The 15,225-nt window shown below is 37.3% G+C and overlaps 1 non-coding gene across 1 annotated transcript; it reads left to right on the top strand.

Moving 5' to 3' along the window:
- The first annotated feature begins 567 nt into the window (after positions 1-567).
- LOC132651021 (U6 spliceosomal RNA) lies at positions 568-672 on the top strand. Its single transcript, XR_009588972.1, has one exon. It is a non-coding gene; the product is annotated as a U6 spliceosomal RNA (small nuclear RNA).
- The last annotated feature ends 14,553 nt before the right edge of the window (positions 673-15,225 follow it).

The following is a 15,225-nucleotide window of genomic DNA, read 5'->3' as shown; positions in this document are numbered from 1 at the left end:
CATGTTAAATACTAAAACATGTCTTTAGTTATGTTTGATGATTTTAAATCAGAAATGAAACAATACTTTAGAATTACATATATGTATATGTACATATACATATAAATGTACATACAAATGTACACATAATGTCAGATAATTCTTTAGCTAGAATTAGATGAATTGAATTTGGATGTTTGTGTTCATTCATAATGCAGTGATTGAATGACTGAGTGCTCATCGTTAGAGGCATGTATGTGTGTTTTTATATGTAAACACACACATGCATGCAAACTTATGTAAATTTCCACATGTTAATTATAAAGGGTAGCTGATTGATGCTCAAGCATCCTTCCATTTACAAAACTCATACTCAAGCGTATCAATAATTTTACAAGGTTGTGAGCTAGCATAAATAATTAATAAATTACGGATTTGGACACAAGACATTTCTGTAAACAATGTATATGAGCTTCCCAATATGTGTGTCAGGAAATGAACTCATATTTCAGTGCAAGAGCTGTATGCACTCTTAACAGCTGATCCAGTTATCCAGAAACATATTCCTGTTAATATGTACATATTCGGGCTCGCTTCAGCAGGACATATACTAAAATTGGAACGATACAGAGAAGATTAGCATGGCCCCTGCACAAGGATGACACACAAATTCGTGAAGCGTTCCATATTTTTAAAAACCATCTTCCTGCCAAAGGGATTCTCTCCACTACAACAGTCCAGGAACAACCAGAAACTAAATTCAAACAACTAAGATAGCCCATAGAGGACAGCGTAAAAGTTCAACCAACAAAAGCCAGAGCATTATGGCATCCCCAGAACCCAGTTATCCAGGGGCAAATAGACACCCCAGCATAAATGAAGTTCAAGGAGACGACCTAACTTCTATGCTCAAGAAGATGATAACAGAGGAAACAAATAAAATATGAAAAGAAATAGAGGAAGCTGCAGCCAAACAGTATGTGGCCTTTAGAGAGGAAATGCTTAAATTACTGAACGAAATAAAAGAAACAGTGGATTGTTCAAACAAACAGCTGAAGGAATTGACGGAAAAACATGAAAATACAGTCAGACAGGGGAAGGAAACCAACAAAATAGCTCAAGACCTGAAGATAGAATTGGAAAAATTAAAAAAAAAAAAATGGAAGAAAGTGTGGTGAGAAAGAACTTAGGGAAGAAAGCAGGAACTACAGAGGTTAGCATAACCAATACGCTACAAGAAATGGAAGAAAGAATCTCAGGTGTAGAAGATACAATGGAAGAAATAGATGTATCTGTCAAAGAAAATGTGAAATCTAAAAAATTCCTGACACAGACCGTCCAAGAAATTCAAGACAACATAAAAAGACAAAACCTAAGAATAATAAGAATAGAGGAAAAAGAAGATTCCCTGCACCAAGACCCAGAAAATATTTTTAACAAAATCACTGAAGAAAATTTCCCCAACTTAAAGGAGAGGCCAATAAGAATACAAGAGGCCTATAGAACACCCAATAAATTAGACCAGAAAAGAAAATCCTTCCGCCACATAATAATCAAAACCGTAAGTATACAGAACAAAGAAAAAATACTAAAAGCTGCAAGAGAAAAAGGCCAAGTAACATATAATGGCAAACCCATTAGAATCACACCTGACTTTTCAACAGAGACTATGAAAGCCAGAAGGGCCTGGACAGATATCATGCAGACCCTAAGAGAACACAGATGTCAGCCCAGGCTACTATACCCTGCAAAACTCTCAGTCCTCATAGACGGAGAAAACAAGATATTCAATGACAAAAACAAATTTCAACAATACCTACAAACAAATCCAGCATTACAGAAGACACTGGAAGGGAAAATACAACCCAAGAAAGCTAGCTACATTCAAGAAAACACAGGAAATAAATAACTCCACTACAGTAAAACAAAAAGCAACCAAGGACACAACCGTATGACCACAGCCAACATCAAATTCAAAGGATCTAACAGCCACTGGTCATTACTCTCTCTCAATATCAATGGACTTAATTCTCCAATAAAAAGATACAGACTAACAGAATGGATGCGTAAACAAAACCCAGCAATCTGTTGTATACAAGAAACATACCTAAGTCACAAATATAGACATTACCTGAGGGTAAAGGGATGGAAGACGGCTTTTCAAGCAAATGGACGCAAGAAGCAAGCAGGAATAGCCATTCTAATATCTGATAAAATAGTCTTTCAACCAAAATTAATCAAAAAAGATGGGGAAGGACACTTCATACTCATCAAGTGAAAATTCCACCAAGAAGACATCACAATCCTGAGCATCTATGCCCCAAATACAAGGGCACCCACATTTGTGAAAGAAACATTGATAAAATTTAAAGCACATATAGATCCCCACACATTAATAGTGGGAGACTTCAACACCCCACTCTCAACAAAGGACAGGTCAACAAAACAGAAATTAAACAAAGAAACAATGTCTCTGACAGAGGTCATGAATCAAATGGACCTAACAGACATTTACAGAACTTTACACCCAAACACAAAAGAATTTACCTTCTTCTCAGCACCTCATGGAACCTTCTCCAAAATAGACCATATAGTGAGTCACAAAGCAAGCCTCAACAGATACAAGAAGATTGAAATAATCCCATGTATCTTGTTTGATCACCATGGAATAAAGCTGGACCTCAACAATAACAGAAATAACAAAAAGCCTACACACACATGGAAACTGAACAACTTGTTACTAAATGACAGCTGGGTCAGGGAAGAAATAAAGAAAGAAATTAAAGTCTTTCTAGAAATCAATGAAAATGAAAACACAATATACCCGAACCTGTGGGACACAATGAAAGCAGTGCTAAGAGGAAAGTTCATAGCACTAAGTGCCTTCAAGAAGAAATTCGAGACAGCTCATTCAAGCACCCTAATGGCTCACTTAAAAACCCTAGAAAAAGAAGAAGCAGACACACCAAGAAGGAGTAGACGGCTGGAAATAATCAAACTCAGGGCTGAAATCAATCAATTTGAAACAAGTAAAACAATTCAAAGAATCAATGAAACCAAGAGCGGGTTCTTTGAGAAAATCAACGAGATAGACAAACCCTTAGCCAAGCTAACTAAAAGGCAGCGAGACACCATCCAAATCAACAAAATCAGAAATGAAAAGGGGGACATAACTACAGACACTGTGGAAATCCAAACAATCATTAGGACTTACTTCAAAAGTCTATATGCCACAAAATTTGAAAATCTAAATGAAATGGACAATTTTCTTGATCGATTTGACTTACCAAAGCTGAATCAGGACCAGGTAAATCAACTAAATAGTCCTATAGCCCCCAAAGATATAGAAGCGGTCATCAAAAGTCTCCCATCCAAAAAAAAAAGCCCAGGACCAGATGGCTTCAGTGCAGAATTCTACCAGACCTTCAAAGAAGAGCTAACACCAATTCTCTTCAAACTATTCCACAAAATAGAAACAGAAGGAATATTACCAAATTCATTCTATGAAGCCACAGTCACCTTGGTACCTAAACCTCACAAAGACTCAACAAAGAAAGAGAATTTCTGACAATCTCCCTTATGAACATTGATGCAAAAATACTTAATAAAATACTTGCAAACCGAATCCAAGAACACATCAAAGATATTATCCACTATGACCAAGTAGGCTTCATCCCAGGTATGCAGGGGTGGTTCAATATATGGAAATCCATCAATGTGATCCACCATATTAACAAACTGAAAGAAAAAAACCACATGATAATCTCCCTAGATGCTGAAAAAGCCTTTGACAAAATCCATTCATGTTCAAAGTATTGGAGAGATCAGGGATACAAGGCACATATCTAAACATAGTAAAGGCGATATACAGCAAGCCTATAGCCAACATCAAACTGAACGGAGAGAAACTTAAAGCAATCCCACTGAAATCAGGGACAAGACAAGGCTGCCCACTCTCTCCATATCTCTTCAACATAGTGCTGGAAGTCCTTGCTAGAGCAATAAGACAGTTGAAGGAGATCAAGGGGATACAAATTGGAAAGGAAGAAGTCAAATTATCACTATTTGCAGATGATATGATAGTATATGTGAGTGACCCCAAAAACTCTACCAGGGAACTTCTACAGCTGATAAACACCTTCAGCAAAGGGGCCAGATACAAAATTAACTCAAAAAAATTGGTAGCCCTCCTGTAAACAAAAGACAAAAGGGCTGAGAAAGAAATTAGTGAAACAACACCCTTCACAATAGCCACAAATGACATAAGGTACCTCGGAGTAACCCTAACCAAGGAAGTCAAAGACTTGTATGAAAAAAATTTCAAATGTCTGAAGAAAGAAATAGAAGAAGATATGAGAAGATGGAAAGATCTCCCATGCTCATGGCTTGGCAGGATTAACATAGTAAAAATGGCCATCTTACCAAAAGCAATCTACAGATTCAATGCAATGCCCATCAAATTACCAACACAATTCTTTACAGACCTGGAAAGAAAAATTCTCAACTTCATATGGAATAACAAGAAACCCAGAATTGCTAAAACAATCCTCTACAATAAAAGATCCTCTGGAGGTATCTCCATCCCTGATCTTACATTGTACTATAGAGCAACAGTTATAAAAACTGCATGGTACTGGCATAGAAACAGAATGGTGGATCAATGGAACTGAACAGAGGACCCAGAAATAAACCCACACACTTATGGAAACCTGATCTTTGACAAAGACGCCAAAACCATACAATGGAAAAAAGATAGCATCTTCAACAAATGGTGCTGGTCCAAGTGGATGTCTACATGTAGAAAAATGAAAATAGATCCATACTTATCACCCTGCACAAAACTGAAGTCTAAGTGGATCAAAGACCTCAACATAAAACCAGACACATTAAATCGGCTTGAAAAAAAAGTGGGGAATACCCTAGAACTCATTGGGACAGGAGAAAACTTCCTGAACAGAACACCAACAGCACAGGCTCTAAGAGCAACAATCAATAAATGGGACCTCATGAAACTGAAAAGCTTCTGCAAAGCAAAGGAGACCATCACCAAAACAAAGCAACTGCCTAAAGATTGGGAAAGAATCTTCACCAACCCTTTATCTGACAGAGGACTCATATCCAGTATATATAAAGAACTAAAGAAGCTGAAAAGCAGCAAACCAAGTAATCCACTTAAAAAATGGGGAACAGAGCTAAACAGAGAATTCTCTGTAGAGGAATACCGAATGGCAGAGAAGCACTTAAAGAAATGCTCAACCTCACTAGCCATTAGGGAAATGCAAATCAAAACAAGCCTGAGATTTCACCTTACACCCATCAGAATGGCCAATTTCAAAAACTCAAGTGACAACACATGCTGGAGAGGTTGTGGAGAAAGGGGAACCCTTCTCCACTGCTGGTGGGAATGTAAACTTGTACAACCACTCTGGAAATCAATCTGGTGCTTTCTCAGACAACTAGGAATAGTGCTTCCTCAAGATCCAGCCATACTGCTCCTAGGCATATATCCAAAAGAGGGTCAAGTACACAAAAAGGACATTTGCTCAATCATGTTTGTAGCAGCTTTATTTGTAATAGCCAGAAGTTGGAAACAACCCAGATGCCCCTCAACTGAAGAATGGATGCAGAAATTGTGGTACATCTATACAATGGAATATTACTCAGAAATGAAAAATAAGGAAATCATGAAATTTGCAGGTAAATGGTGGGACCTGGAAAGGATCATCCTGAGTGAGTTGTCCCACAATCAAAAAGACACACACGGTATATACTCACTCATATAAACATACAACATAGGATAAACCCACTAAAATCAGTACATCTAAACAAACTAAACAAAAGAGAGGACCCTAACTAAAATGGTCAATCCCCATCCTGAAAGGCAAAGAGGATATATATCAGAAGAAGAAAAAAACAGGAAACAACCTAGGAACCTGACACAGAGGGCCTCTGAAAGCCTCTGACCTGCAGACTATCAAAGCAGATGCTGAGCCTGATGGCCAACTGTTGGGTAGAGTGAATGGAATTTTATGTAAGAAGTGGGAAATAGCAAGAGTTGGAGAGGAGAGGAACTCCACAAGGAAAGCAAAAGAACAAGAAAATTTGAACACAAGGAATTTCCCAGAGACTCATACTCCAACCAAGGACTATTCATGGAGATAACCTAGAACCCCTGCACAGATGTAGCCCATGGCAGTTCAGTGTCCAAGTGGGTTACATAGTAATGGGAAGAGGGACTGCCTCTGACACAATCTGATTGGCCTGCCCTTTGATCACCTCCCCCTGAGGGGGAACAGCCTTACCAGGCCATAGAAGAAGACAATGCAGCCACTTTTGATGTGATCTGATAGACTAAGATCAGAAGGAAGAAAACGAGGACCTCCCCTATCAGTGGACTTGGGGAGAAGCATGCATGCAGAAAGGGGAGGAAGGGTGTGATCGGGAGGGGAGGAGGGAGGGGCTTATGGAGTGATACAAAATGAATAAAGTGTAATTAATAATAAGAAGAAGAAAGAAAGAAAAAAAGTGTTCTGTGTATATTTTTAAAATCTCAATAACCAAAATATTGTAATTTATGTAAGAAATATTAATTTATTTATATATTATTATTTATTCTTCCATCATTTTTTCTTCCATTTTCCACCCTCCAGAATTTTAAGTAAATACTCTTTGCTCTTTTGAAAATTCAAGCCACTTTTTCATAAACTATTTTTATATGCTTAACATGTCAAATTTTGATTTGTAATATATTATGCTATATTATGATACCAGGAATATATAACAAACCACTGAATTTTATCAAGGGTATTTATTATAAATAGTATTAGAGGAAAAGGAAAACGTGTAGAAATGAAATAGTATTCTTTTCAGTTGTTGTTAGGAGACAGTTGCATAAGTCCAGTCATCCCGGAAAAAAACACATTTTTATTGATTATTACAATTAATTCACTTTGTATACTGAATGTAGGCCCGCCCCTCACCTTCTGCCTGTCACAACCTACCTCCTTCTCTTTCTATACCCCTCTCCTAGTCCACTTATAGGGGAAGTCCTCCTCCCCTACTATATTATACTAGCCTGTCTTATCAGAACTCACTAGGAATGGCTGCACCTGCTTCTTCTATGGTCTGGCAAGGCTGCACCTCTCAGGAGTAGGTGATCAAAGAGCCAGACACTGAGTTCATGTCAGAGAAAGCCCTTGCTACCCTTACTAGGAAATCTACATGGAGACTGAGAAACTTATGGGTTACATCTGAACAGGGGCTCTAGTTGTTCTCCATGCATGGTCCTTGGTTGGAGCAGGAACCCCAGGGCCCATATTTATTTTTGCTCTGTTGGTCTTGTGCCTGGCCCATCCAGATCTTTATCTCCTGAATCTTCCATATGATTCTGTGCTCTCTACCCAAAGTTTTGCTATCAGTCTAAGCATCTGCTTCAATACCCTGCTTGGTAGATTCTTTTAGAGGCCCTCTGTGGTAGGTTCCTGCCCTATTCCCTGTCTTCTCATGTTAACAATGTCTATCCCATTTGCCTTTCTGAATGAAGATTAAGCATCTTCCCTAGGGTCCTCTGTGTTGGATAGCTTCCTTACGACTATAGATTTTTGTATGCTTCATTCTATATTACATGACTTATATCCACTTAGAAGTGAGTATATACCATGTCTTTCTGAGTCTGATACCTCACTGACAATGATCTTTCCTAGTTGTATCCATTTGCCTGCTGATTCCCTTGTTATTAAATACTGAGTAGTACTGCACTGTGTAAATGTGCCACAATTTCTGTATCCACTCCTCAGTTGTGGGACATCATCTAGGTTGTTTCCAGATTCTGGCTATTATGAACAAAGCTGCTATGAGAATAGTTGAGCAAATGTCCTTGTTGTATGGTTGAGAATTTTCTGAATGTATGCCCAGGGGTTGTATAGCTGAATCCTGAGGTAGCATTATTCATAATTTTCTGAGAAAGCACCAGTCTGATTTCCAAAGTGGTTGTACAAGTTTACATTTCCACCAGCAATGGAGGAGGGTTCCCTTTTCTCCATATCCAATCCAGCATGTGTTGCAGATGATGTGATACTACAAATGAATAAGCCTAAAAATTCAACCAGGGAACTCCTACAACTGATAAACACCTTCAGTACGGTGGCTGGATACAAAATTAAATAAAAAATATATCTGAAGCCCTCCTGTATACAAAAGACAAAACTTCAAGGAAGCTATCAGAAGATGGAAAGATCTCCCATGCTCCAAGATTGGTGGGATTAACATAGTAAAAAATGGCCACTCTACCAAAAGAAATCTACAGTCTCAATGCAATTCCAATCAAAATACCAGCACAACTCATTACAGACCTTGAAAGAATAACTCTCAGTTTCATATGGAAAAACAAAAACCCAGAATTGATTAAAAAAAATGCCTGTACAATAAAAGATTTTCTGGAGGTATCATCTTCTGAGATCTCTAGTAGTACTAGAGCGCAACAGTAATAAAAAAATGGCATGGTACTGGCACCTGTACTTTAAATCTTAAAGGGGTGTGCATCTACTCAATCATTTTTATTAAATGATATCAAGAAGCTGAGGGAAAAAACAAATATAGAGGAATCAACTGCTGTCTCAGTTTTAGACCCATTTTGAGGGTGCCCAGTCAGCCAATGCTACCTTGGCCTATTGTTTCAGCTCACCAACCTTAAAACATTCCTGGCTTTACTATTAATAGTGTACTTTTATTAACTTTAAATTGTTCTCTAAGATTTTTACACCAGAGCCATCAGCAAAAACATCTTCCCTGACCTTGTTAAACAATCTATTTCTCCAAATTCTTTCTAGGTATAATGGTGATTGCTAACAATCTACATCTATGACTCCTTTCAAGGGCAGTGGTTAATTCATTAATCTGCTCCAGTAAACATGTGAAAAGAAATCAAGCATTGTTAATTTTAAATGCCAGTGATAGTGCCCATATATACTCCTTATAGTTTTCATACACCTCATTTTTGAGGAATATGGGCATCATAAGGACAACAAGCAGAGATACGCTACATAAGAGCTCAAAGTCCTCAGGAAAAGCAGTTCTTGGGATTGTGCTTCTCCAAGACAAACTCATCATGACTATGCTAATGGGAGCCATATTCCATGAGTTCTACAGCTGTTCTGCTGTTGCTCCTGCATGGCTCTTGACAGGACCAGGTAGCCAAAATAGTTTTCCTATATATGGGTGAGGGGGGAATAAGGTAAGCTCAGGCCCTGGGAAGGAGAATTCAGGGCATTTCATGGGCTATACTATCCTGGAGGAACAGATAACATGGAAGGACTGAAGGATTGCTGGGAGAAAATGGCAGGTAGATTTCATTTGATATGTTAACTAGGAAACTAGGAACCTCTGCCATTAGTTCCAGGTTTGAATCCTACTTTCATGGTAACATAAACTTCAGGGAGAGAAGCATGGTCTCCATTGGATAATGATCTTCAAGTGAGCCCACGGGGAAGAAAGGTGACAAAGACAAAGATTCTGTTTTTCTTTTCTTTCTATATATCTTCTTTATTCTCTTTGAGGGAGGGCGATTACCCAAACTAGACTCAAATTTTTGCTTTTTTGTTTTGTTTTCCTTACTATATTTTATTTTATTTCATTAATTGTTTTTATTTTTCACAATTTATTCATTGTATATGCTGATTGAAGGTCACTCCCTCAACTCCTACTGGTCCCACCCTTCCTCCATCTTCCCCCATCCCTTTTCCCTAGACCACTCAAAAGGGGAGTTTCTCTCCTCTGCCATCCACCCATACATTATCAGAACAGTACTCAGCTATTAAAAACAGAGAAATAAAATTTCCGTGCTTATTTATTTTCCATGGGCCACTGTACTCAGAAGATTTCATACCATGAAGCTTGCCTGCAACCTTACAGTGAACTAAACAATAAGTATAACTCATTTTAAAGAGTCCCACTCCAAGACACTGTTTGATTGACCATCTCATATCCAGAAACATGTGAAATTTGAAATGCTATGAAGTCTGAAACATTTTATCACAGGCATTACAGAGATCGCGATTCTCTTGCTGCCTGGAGGGCTGTTTCCCACCAGCCCAGGAAGGCAAAATGGGCAGAAGATGATTAGCATAAAGCTTGGAAAGCCCACAAGCATAACTGTGGTCAGCCACTCTGGGAACCACCTCAGAAAGTAAGTTCAACTTTAATTCCAGAAAACAGAAAACAGAGGCTTATATCCCTTGGGGAGTGCCTGGGATGCTCCAAGCATAGGTGTAGATAATTGTTTAATGCTAGGCAATTCAAGGATGCTTGATTTGCATTAAACAGTACATTCCTATTATATGAATAAGAACAAGGACACAGATCCAAATTATCCGATATTTGAAGGGAGGGGAGAGTTATCAGGGATCTGTGTCAAAGGCCATCTATCAAATTTGATTGGTGGTGTCCATGTCTAAAGATACTCTCCAGATGAAGTCAGGCAGAGAAAACTCACCCTTGACATGGTTACCCATCTAGGCCAGAAGCAGAGTCATGCATGGAAAAGAAAGCCTCCTCCCTCACATCTCAAAATTCAGTGTGGGCTGTGATGGTTTTCAATAGAACCCCTGGAACAATAGGTATGTGTACACAAAGAAACTGCTACAGGCTACCACTGTTGTGTTACTCTCAGAGAACTTCCTGGCTGGTGTTAGTTCACCATTCCCTACATATTCATCCACTGGACTAAAAGTTTCTTGTGCAAAGTGAGGCAATTGAAAACAGTAAATATTGAGAATCAGGATTATCAATAAGTCTTCCATAAACACCTTATTATATAATACTGTTGCATGTAATTGATATTCACCATTCATTGTATTCTTTTTAAAAATAAGTTTATTTACTTTAAAATCCACTCGTAGTCCCTCTCCCTTCTCTCCCCTAGTACTACCCTCCATTCCTATTCCCCATATTCCCTTTACCCTTTAGAAAAGGGAGGTCATTTCCATTGAGCTAGTTTTTCAGTTCTGCTGGATCTCAGTAGACCAAGGAACACAAAGGCCTTTCCATATTGCTTATAGTCACAGAATTCCTCTCTAGTAAGGATACTTTTATGATGATGATGACTCTAGATTTGTGAAAAGCCTCACCATTTTAACACATTCATAAGTTTTCCTCCATTATGAATCCTTTCATGATGATGAAGATTATACAAATGTGGAATGGTTTCACCATGTTAAAAGCACTCACAGATTTTCTTTCCATTAGGATTTCTTTCATGGGTGTGAAGATGATTCTGAAATCCAAAAGTTTTATTCACATTGGTTACAGACAGACAGCTTCTTTCCAGTATGTGTTCTTTTATGTATTAGGAGATGTTATGTGCAAAGGCTTTGCCATGTAGGTATATTCGTGTGGTTTCCCTCCAGAATGTGTGGTTGTCTTAGGAGATGATTGTTAAATGTAAAGGCTTTATCACACTAATTACCCTCACAAGGCTCCTCTCCACTGTTTTTTTTTTCATGTTTTCAGAGACTACTCTGCTGTGCAAACGCTTTATCACATTGCATATATTTATAAGGTTTCTTCCCAGTATGTGTTCTTTTATGGCTTATGAGATTACTGTTTCGTGCAAAGGCTTTACCACACTCGTCACATTCATAAGGTTTCTCTCCAGTGTGTGTTCTTTTATGGCTTATGAGATGACTGTTTTGTGCAAAGGCTTTACCACACTGGTTACATTCATAAGGTTTCTCTCCAGTGTGTGTTCTTTTATGCCGCACGACATGACTGTTTTTTGCAAAGGTTTTACCACACTGATTACATTTGTAAGGCTTCTCTCCTGTGTGTGTTCTTTTATGCCATATGAGAACAGTGGTATAGGGGAAGGCTTTACCACATAGAGTGCACTTAAAGGGTTTCTCTCCGGTATGACTGCTTTCATGCCTGCAAAGATAATTGGAACATGTGAATGATTTACCACAGTCATTTAATTACACTAATAAATATATTTATCTATGTGAATAAATTTTATAATTCAGTCTAATGGTAAAAAAGAATCAAATTTTAAAGTTTTATCACTTTATTTACTTTCATGGTATTCCCCTTCATTATGGGTATTTTTGAAGATCCCTGTGATGTTAAGAGCATTTGTTATGTGATTCACTTTTATAGCATCATTTTTCTATAAGAGCTTTTCTCAAATATATGAAGAGTATTGTAAGAATTCAGAGTTTTACCACAGCAATCCCATTCACAAATTTTTGTACTCTATGAATGACACTTCATTTCATAAGTGAATAAGACATGCATAAGAAGTTCCAAATTCTTAGTATTCATAGGTATTTTCAGCAGTATGAGTTTGCTGATGAATTCTCAGTGAAGTTGTAAAACCAATTAACAGTAACCATTTATCACATTCAGAAAATCTACTCAAAGTGGAAACTACTACAAAATCAATTGTTCTTGGAGAAAGACAGGTACACTGCTTCTTTCAATATCCCTATGCTCATGTGTCTTAGAAACATTGTGATATATGATATACATAATTAAATTACAAGAGTAATAAAAGATTGCCACATTCAATTAAGACAGTTTGTTTTTTGTTCATCATAGACATGTCATATAGAGATTAAGGTTTCTCCACAACAATAATCTTGACTCTCATAAGCTGCTCCTTTCACTAAACTTTACAATGTTTCTGTATGAATATGAGTAACACTGGTTGTACTATGACATATTTGCTTATTAGAAGGTTTTGGACACATACTCATCACCTATTCAATGTATATACATTTTATAATATCTGAGTAGATAGAATGAGACCAAACAGATCGGCAGTTCAACTCAGTAGCTGTAATGTCCATATGATTCAATTGGTATATTCTGTTACAACATTATTTTATTTTCTTCAATCTTAGGGGAGTACCTTGCAATCGCAAATCATATACCGAACATTGAAGTACATGGAATTGTGAGATTTTAATGATCATCAGTACACTTAAAGCAGTGCTGTTTATACACTGTTGCTTTTCTTTAAAACTTCCAAGTGTGCTGGTACATGTCCTTAATCCCAGCACTTGTGGAGGCAGAATCAGGCAGATCTGTGTGATTTTGAGGTCAGGCTGGTCTAACAAGCAAGTCTAAGAAAGTCACAGATACCCAGAAAAAAAAACTATTTCAAAAACAGAAAATAAAAAGCAGCCAAAAACAAACAAAAAAACAGCAAACTTCCAGGACACATTAAAATTTAAGATTCATATCTGTATCACCATGCACATAAAGTTACCTTTTATTACTTGTAAAAAAATGAAAATGTTCTTCAATATTATGGTCATCCCAATTGTAGCCTAAAATATAGTACCAGAAAATATATATTATTGGAAATATCATGTTATTATTAAGGCAAAAGTTAAATCACTATCTTCTGTGACCCTTAGAACCATGCCTGATTTATTCACCTCACTCCTCCTCATTCAAAATTGGAATTACAGAAGAGGATCAATAACAAAGTAAGAGTTGTCTCTTTATTTTAAAAGTGAAAGAAAATTTGCAGTCTTACCTATAGCAGTGAGGTTTTCACAGGTCCCTAGCATCACATCTTTGTAGAGTTGCTTCTGGGAAGGTTCCAGGAAAGCCCACTCTTCTTGGCTGAATTTCACATGCATATCATTGAAGGTCACCGAATTCTAAAATATGCCATACATTTGTACAAAAGAAAGAGTGGCAACAATATAAATTTATGCTTCATTGGCAATATAATCATATAATTCTAGTGCTTCTTCTATTTATTTTCTGAAACTGAAGTGCTAGTGTTAGACAGTTGGGTGCTGTGCAACAAGTGAAGGAGGGGAAAAGAAAAAGCCTAAAGGTTAGATTGTAAGGAAAACCAAACGTGTGCTTTGGAAACCTGTGTTAAAGGAGTTTCATTAGTTTGTAAGGCATGAATATGAAGTAGTCATTAGTTGGGTTCTTGAGTGATCTATGAATCATCTTCAGTTACTTGGGTGAGTAGGTCAGGACCCTGTCATGAGACAGGTGGGAGGAAAAAACACATTCATGATATTTTATCTAGCAACAAATGAGATGTGGCTATCAGGGGACGGTGAACAGATGGGTGACGTCAGTCAAAAGACAACATGGCACTGAATATCATGTTCTGACCAGTGATCAGAGATGTGGCATATCAGTATATGAAAATGGGGACTCATATATTCATGGAAGGGAAAGTGTACTACAGTGAATACATGGATAAAAATAATGTGAGTGGCAAGCAACAATAATCATAGTGGATAACATCAAATTTTGAGTGATCAGACAAAAGAAAAGGTATGCAACATAGGATTATTCTTTGATCATTGTTTTGTATATTTTCCTTTCTAAATCATGTAGAAATTTAAAATAAATTTAAATTTATTTAAATTTGGTTTAAAAATAAAGATTAAACTTTTGTATTAAAAAAGAAGTGTTAATGTTATCACTAACTCATTTTAGAAGAAAACTGAATAAAGAAGTTTAACTGTGTCATATCTGAACTTTTTGAATAGGATATAGCTTTGGAATAGTCATGGTAATTAATATGGACAAAGACAAACAGAGAGAAAAGAGCAAAATAGAAAGAGAGAGACAGAGACACACAGAGAGAAATTAAGAGATGAACAGTATTCAGTACACATCAGAGAAATTTATGAAGAGTTACTAACGACAAAAAATGATGGACAAGCTGGGTGTATTCTGTCATGCCTTTAATTCCATCAATCAGGAGTCAGAGGCAGGTGTATCTTATTGATTTGGATGCCAGCATGATCTAGGCAAAGAGTTCCAGGACAGCCAGTCCTATATAGTAAGACAGAGCCTCCCCTAAAAGTCAATCAAACAAACACAAAAGATTGAAAGAACTGAGAGGTCTTTACTGAAGCTTCTACAAGGAATTATGCATTCACTCCAGTTCTGTATTCATTTTCCAGAAATCTGTACTGCCCTAGCTTAAACTGCAACTTTAATAAGATCTTACTAAAAGGGAATGCATGTTTAAACAGCTAAAAATAAAAAGATGAAAATATTAGCAATGTAAATGATGATCATAAATAAGCAACATAATGCAAGAGAGATGGCTCAGCAGTGAGGAGCTCTTGCTGCTCTTGCAAATAATTGGGCTCAATTGTCAGTGTTTAACTGGGACCCACTACTATCAATTGCTATAAGTTCATGAGTTCTGAGCACATCATCAGACTACTGTGAGGATCAGGCACACAAGAGGTTCATATTCATGCA

This window comes from Meriones unguiculatus (assembly GCF_030254825.1).
Source record: "Meriones unguiculatus strain TT.TT164.6M chromosome 13 unlocalized genomic scaffold, Bangor_MerUng_6.1 Chr13_unordered_Scaffold_37, whole genome shotgun sequence".
Taxonomy (NCBI): Eukaryota; Metazoa; Chordata; class Mammalia; order Rodentia; family Muridae; genus Meriones; species Meriones unguiculatus.
The sequence above is the reverse complement of the archived record's forward strand: the minus strand, read 5'-3'. Positions and strand labels throughout refer to the sequence as shown.